Source organism: Vigna unguiculata, chromosome 10 (assembly GCF_004118075.2).
Source record: "Vigna unguiculata cultivar IT97K-499-35 chromosome 10, ASM411807v1, whole genome shotgun sequence".
Taxonomy (NCBI): Eukaryota; Viridiplantae; Streptophyta; class Magnoliopsida; order Fabales; family Fabaceae; genus Vigna; species Vigna unguiculata.
In genome coordinates, this window is record NC_040288.1 from 3,232,293 (window position 1) to 3,239,768 (window position 7,476).

The following is a 7,476-nucleotide window of genomic DNA, read 5'->3' on the forward strand; positions in this document are numbered from 1 at the left end:
TTTTCTGAGTTTAATACATTAATTAATACACAGAATTAAATTTTTATCTAAACAATTGTTTTTCTTAAGAACCAAATGTACGTAAAAAATATTAAAATGACAGATGTCAGAATAAAAGACTTTCGACACTTACATTTAGTGTACTTTTGTGTTTCCCCTTAAACAAATCCATCTCTATTAGGATTATTTGTTTTTATCAAATTTACTTTCTGAAATATATATATATATATATATATATATATATATATATATATATATATATATATATATATATTGAAATGATTAGAAAGGTAAAAATGATTTTCTTTTTCTATAAACATAAGATGCAAAAAGAAACTATTTGTTAAGTCCTAATTTTATTGTTGTATGTCTATGCATATTAGAAAAGCCTAAATGTAGTCAATAGTATACTTTGGATTAATCCATAATATATTTTCAAATCTAGAAATAGATTATAGATTAGGTTGCATAATGTGAAAATGTATTTTGGATTATCAATCTAAAAGGATTCAAAAATACATTTCATATTATTCGTTTGAAGGATCTGGAAAATAGTTTAAAAAGTAGAAATGGTTTTATATATGATATTAAAATATTTTATTAAAAGGGTATACCATAAGTAAGATTTTTATTATTTGATCTTCATTTTATAAGAATCAACATCTCTCCAAAATTATTTTCTTATTCTTTTATTCTTTGTCTTTTCTCTAGATTTTCTACTTCATCCTTCATTTGTTTAACGATAGGACTATGTCATAGGAGTCTTGGCTAAGAGTGTTGCAATCCTACTCGAATAGAATCTTAAACAGAGTAAGTTTATCTTTTGTCCTTCTTTTGAGTCTTTAATGAGGTTTGTTGCATTTGAAGCTAATGCCTTGCATGTGAGGTTGAATGACTCAAAATGAATCTCTATTCAGTTAGGATTGTTAGGGTGTGATCAGATCATTGATTTGACTTTTCTATGTGCAGATATTGCACCATGTGTGAGTATGGTCTATAAAGGCAATGGGGGCTCTTTTGGTAGTGGATCAAAATTCAAATAAGGGAAGTTATTTAACACATTTAAATTTGGCTGATTGTGATGAAGTATGATGTGATTGATAATAAAATTGATGATTGAACTAGTATAATCAGATGTTTTAGAACTATTGATAGAAATTGATAGTTTTAAAGTTGTTATGTGTTGCTCATTCTAATTTAACATCTAGTAGTTGTGATGTTTAATCTATTATTGGGATCAAGTAGTACTATCTGAGGTATTTTTGATCTAAAAATTTGAAGTTTTAACATGATAAATAACTAAATTGACCCAGATAGTCCTTACGTAGCATGATATATCAGATTTTGCATATGAAAATTATACAAACTCAATGAACGAGTGATCTGGCCATTAGGTGAAAGTATGTTTATGAAAATTAGAGAAGCATGGGTGGCCTTACTCGTTGAGAGAAATACGGCTTGTTGAGTGAGTTTGTGAAAAATGCTCCCAATGGTCTTATTTGTTAAGCTAGTGAGATACTCGCTGGATAAAAGGTTTTAACAAAAATTCAGTGAGCCTGGGATAATCATGGTCGTTGGGCAAATCATATTGCTCGTTTAGCGAGCTAATTTATAGGAGGGTCTTGTATGTGAGAGTATGGACATTGAGTGAAAGTAACCAGTTTAAGATTTAGGAACTTCAATTTGTTTCTTTTAATTATTTGTTAGTGACAATGCTTGAGACGAACTAAGTAATGAATGAATTGTTACAAGAATGATTAAGGGTATGTGGGTGTGATGATAAAAATGGTTTGAGTTGAGATGATAAAAATGTATTGAATGTTGTTTGAATGACAATGTTGTGTCTTTCTGGGGAGGAAGCCCTTCACTCAATCGATTTTAGGGTGTACTGAAAGGGGATTAAGGACATTATTTTGACTCTACTTGTATCTAACTCATGTAGAGAAAGATATCTAGTTGGAAGAGTTGAGGGAGGTTCCTATAATTTGGTGCTTTGGTATGAAATTGGATCAAACCACATGGGTATAAGGAATTTACCTTTTCATAGTTGAGGGGGGCACTGGTCCTAACTTATTGCTCAGTGGGAGTGAGCTCCGATGGAGCATGAGATAGTATGACAGGTGCAAAATCTATGAGTTTACTCAATATGTCTTCTATAGTTAAATGTCTAAGTCTTGAGAGCTAGTGAGTCGTGATTATGTATGCCAATGATGGCGAGTTTTATTTGATTCTTGTTGAAATGTTGATAAATTATTTGAGTCAATTGATTTGAGTCGTTCGACTCTTAACTGTTTTAGTTATTTATTGTTGGACCATGTGGATTAATTAATGATGGGGTAAATGAGCTATGATGATAGTATATTATATGAGAAGTTGAATGAGTAATTTAGAAGATATAAATTTTTTTGAGATTGAAAATTATATATATATATATATATATATATATATATATATATATATATATATATATATATATATATATATATATATATATATATAAATTAATTGTACTATTTCTGTCATAGAAATGATTATATGATGTTTATTCTCACTTCCTTCCTTTTCTCTTTATGATATCTCTTCTTATCAATTAAAATGATAAACAAATTTTGAATGTGTGCATGGCATCCCTATATGTTGAGAAATTTTCCTTAGTTATAAGTGCTACATTCTTAAGACTGCAGCGGAATACAGATACATAAAACAATATATTGACGTTTAAAGGACAACGATCGTTATTTGATAACAATACTAGATTGAACCGTAAACAATTTCTATCGCAAGTCCCATTACTACCATCTTCACTATTTGAGCAACAAAGATGCATGTTAATCCATTTTATATATACCAGTGGATTAAATTCCTTAGAAATGATGTAGTTAAATTTTAAATTTTGTAAACACACACGTATATGCTTGTGTATAATTATAAATATATGTTTTATGAATGAGACTAGCATAACAAGTGAAATGTGGACCTTTAATATCGTTTAGTAGTTATATTAAACATCAAGGAATATAGAAGCATCTTAAGGTAAACGTCTAGCATACAAAGTTCATCTATTGTCTTTCTAAATAAAAATGTCCATGAGATGAAAAGACTTGTGTGTGAACTTGTTAATGATATTTTGATAGACTCAAGAAAGTGAGATATTGCCTTAATTTGTAATTGTCGAGAATAATCCAAGCATGAGTCAAAAGTCTCATATTGAATAGAATAGACAAAGTTAAACACTATATAAGAATAAAAGCTCATAACATCATTGCCTTATGGTGTGTTGGATAGGGTATTTTTTTGAAGCAATTCATTTTTTTGAAGCATTTCAAATGCAAACATTTTTTTGAAGTATTTCAATTAGCTAAACTAGTAGTAATTCAAAGACCCTCAAAATAGGTGGAATTTGAAATTCTTCTCACTCAACCTCACACTCTGACTCTCTGGTAGAGTTGTCAATTTGGCCTAGTCCACATACAGGCTCGACGAGCCAAACGAGGCGTGTGGGTATAACGACCCAAATGAACCAGGCTGGCTTGACGACACAAACAGGTCGGGCAGGTCCAATGACCCAAACAAGTCTGGCAGGCCCAACGACCAACACGGGTTTGGCGGGCCCAATGACCCACATAGCTCGTGTCGGCCCGATGACCCATATGTGTCGGGAGAGTATGTTAACCCAGATGTATCGGGCCAGCTCGACGACACAAACGGTTAGGACAAGCCCGACGACCTAAATGGACTCGATGACACAAACGAGACGGGAGAACTCGACGACCAAGACGAGACAAATGGGCTCGACGACCAAGATGGATCGGGAGGGCCCAATGACCCAAACAGGTCAGGCGGGACCTGCAACCCACACGGGTCAGACGACCTAGAGATGTCAAGCGGGTTGGATGATCAAGACATGTCAGACATGCCCAATGACCCCTACAAGATTGACAACCTAAACGAGCCCGACGACCTAGATGGGCCCGATGAACTAGATGGGCTTGATGACCTAGACGGGCCCAACGACCTAGATGGGTCGGACAAGCTTGACGACTTAGTGGAGCCAAGTAGGGCCAATGACCCAAACGGGTTGATCCGGTTAGGTCGACGAACTTGACGGGTACGACCGACCTGTATGGGCCATCATGTTGGTCAGGCCTATTTGGATCGTTGAGCCAACCACGCTCATCGGGCTTTCCTAGTCGGCCCGACCCATCTGGGTCATCGAGCCTATTTCCAAATTTATCATGAATTCAAAACATAACTAAGCATAAAATAAATATTGTTAAAATGAAATTTTATCTCACACGAAATTCAATTGTTTTGTCCAAACAAGAAATTGAAATGTAAGATATTTTATTTCTTTATCCAAACAAGTTATTTAAAAAATGAAGGGAATTTAATTACAAGCAATTCAAATACAATGCATTTCAATTTCTCAGCATTGTTGAAATGCTTCACCAAACACAAGGTTAAGGTTTTGGGGTTAAAAGTGGTGTCAAATGTCTTATATGTGTAAGACAAATGTCATATGTATAGAACCACAATCTCTTTATAATTATAACCATACATATAAGAATAAAGGGTCATAACACCACTCCCTTAAGATTTTGGGGTTAAAAGTGGTGTCAAATGTCTTATATATGTATGACAAATGTCATATATATAGAACCACAATCTCTCTGTAACTATAACCATATATGAAAAATATATAACCCAATACTAATTTAGTTTATATATTTAGTCATGATCCACTTGGTCTCTATTTTTTTTCCTCAATTGAGTTCCAATATTTGTTAAATAAAGTCAATTTTTAGTCCCTTATGTTAAATTAACATTAACACTACTTTGGACCCCTTTGATTTGACACGTTATTATCTTTATAAATCATGCATTGATGATCTTTTAATAAAAGCATAGCATAATTGAATTTTACTGTATTTATATTATTTTGCATAATTTTAGCATTTAGACATACATATATCCATCCACATTACATTTATTCATCCATAATTATTAATATATTATTTTGTTAGCACTAGAAATATAATTAAGGTTAAATCATTCCAGAGGTCCTCATTTTTGTAACAAAATCTTAAGTAGGTCGGTCCCCTTCTTTTTATTTGACTCAATTGGGTCCTATTTTGGAAGATTCGTTGCAATTAGGTCATTTTCGTTAATAATACACTAATAGTGTTAACTATGTGCTACGTGTCAGCACGAGTTTTTTTTTAATTCTTTTTATAATTTAAAAAAATCATAATTGACATGTATCAATATAATGTTGTGCCACATGGCAAAGATAGTGTGATGTGGCAGTGACAATGCCACATGTCACAATTCGATGTGAAAAGTCTTAATGTAGTTCCTGTATTTGTTATTTTGTCACAATGCCACATGTCACTCCAATGTCGCAACTCCTTAGATGTTTTGTAAACAAAAATTTGAAAACTTGGGAAGAGTGGTTACGTCATGTGAAGTTTGCTTATAATAGGGTAGTTCATTCTACTACTTAGATGTCTCCTTTGAGGTAGTATATGATTTTAATCCTTTAACTCCATTAGATTTGTTACCTTTATCTGATATTGATTCTATGACTAACAAGATGGACTTGCCAAAGCAACCTTTGTCAAGAACTTGCATAAAGAGGTAAAGGCCCAAATAGAAAAGAAGATGGAGAAGTTAGCCTCTAAGGCTAACCAAGGGAGGAAGCATATCAAGTTTGAACCTAGCTCTAATACCATATGATACAATGTTATCCAGGAAAGAGTATGATTGTTTCTGAATTTGAATCCTCAAGAGGCACAACATGAATTAATCAGAGAAGAATGCGGAATAAGACAGAGATGGAGGATGCCACAATCTAGCACATTGACAAGTCAAGTGAAGATTCGTCACAAAGATGTTAATCTTTGATAAGAACTGGAGGCCTAAACCAAGAACAAAGAGAATCCTCTTTTAATGAAATCAAATTCAATATATGACTAAAAGTCCCTACATTATTTTTGGTACGTCTATATATAGGCACATAAGTTTAAGGAAACCTGATAACTCAACAAGATGGCCCAAGTCCAAAACATCAAACATAAACTAATTTATAAAAGAAAGTCCAAAGCCCAAAAACATAAAACATAACTAATTTCTAAGAGGAAACCTAAAGTCTAAAAACATAAACTAATTTTCCTAAAAACTATCTTCAAGTGTGCTTCAAGCCATGACTTCATATTCTTTGAATTTCAGAGTTCTTGTAGCATTAGGAGCCTTGAATAGTTTTGATCTTTCAATCTCTTGCTCCTTGCCCTTGTCATAGGTCCTTTAAATTGTAAAGGTTCATCTTCAAGTTCTTCTTGTATGGAATCTTGGGATAGTCCTCTATCATTCCCTCCTTCTTGAAGATAATTTGTCCTCAAATTTGTCTCACTTGAAGATTCTTTATCATTCTCTCCTGTTTGGAGAGAATTCGACCCGAATTCTAAAGGTCCTATGCACAAACACAAACATAAATCAAAGACACAAATCGAAAATAAAATAATAGAAATTCTACTAAAATGAGATTTGGATCATAAAAGAGGTCAATCTCTTATTATAAAAGATTTTGGAGTTTTGCCTCCAGGGTCAAATACCCACTTGCACCAATCATCAACAATTTTACATTAAAGATAAAATGCTCAAAGAAAAGAAAAGGAATATTGCTCAAACAAGCAACCCAATTATAAGTATGACTTTGATCACCCATAGGTTGTTAGAAATGGGTAAACAAGCTAATTCATGAGCATATATTTCTAAGCTTGTGTCTTTTTTATCATCATTTCGTCTTCCCATTGTTGATCTCCTTGTTGCTTGATGAATAAGTCTTCCCTAAGTATCCTTTCGTCTTTCCATTGTTGATGCCATTGCTCTTTGATGAATAAATCGTCCATAGGCAATAAAACAATAAGAGGAAAGTTAGTACCTTTTTTCATTGACAATTCATAATACTCTCTTATTTCTTTTTCTTTTTCTCTCTTTCTTCCTTCTCTCTTTTTCCACTCTCTTCTTTCTTTACTTTTTCTCGCTCTTCTTTCTCTTTATCTCTCCTTCTTCTTTCTCCTCTCTCTCGCTCTTTTCTTTCTCTTCTTTTCTCTCTTTTCTTCCTTCTCTCTTTCTACTCTCTTCTTTCTTTACTTTTTCTCGCTCTTCTTTCTCTTTTCTCTCTCCTTCTTCTTTCTCCTCTCTCTCACTCTTTTCTTTCTCTTCTTTTTCTCTCTTTTCTTTCTCATCTCTTTCTCTCTTTTCCTTACTTCATTTTCTATAAGTGTTTCCTTCTGATGGGCTCTTTTTAGCTTTCGCTCTTGCCTTCTTTTCATACATCTAATTTGTACATTGTCCTTTCTTCCTCCTCTTTCAAGTATGAATGTTCTTGAGGTCTTCATGAGTCATGGGACTTGCATCCCCATTAGAACATTGATGAGTTTCATGCCCATAGCCTTCACATTTGGAACATCTTAG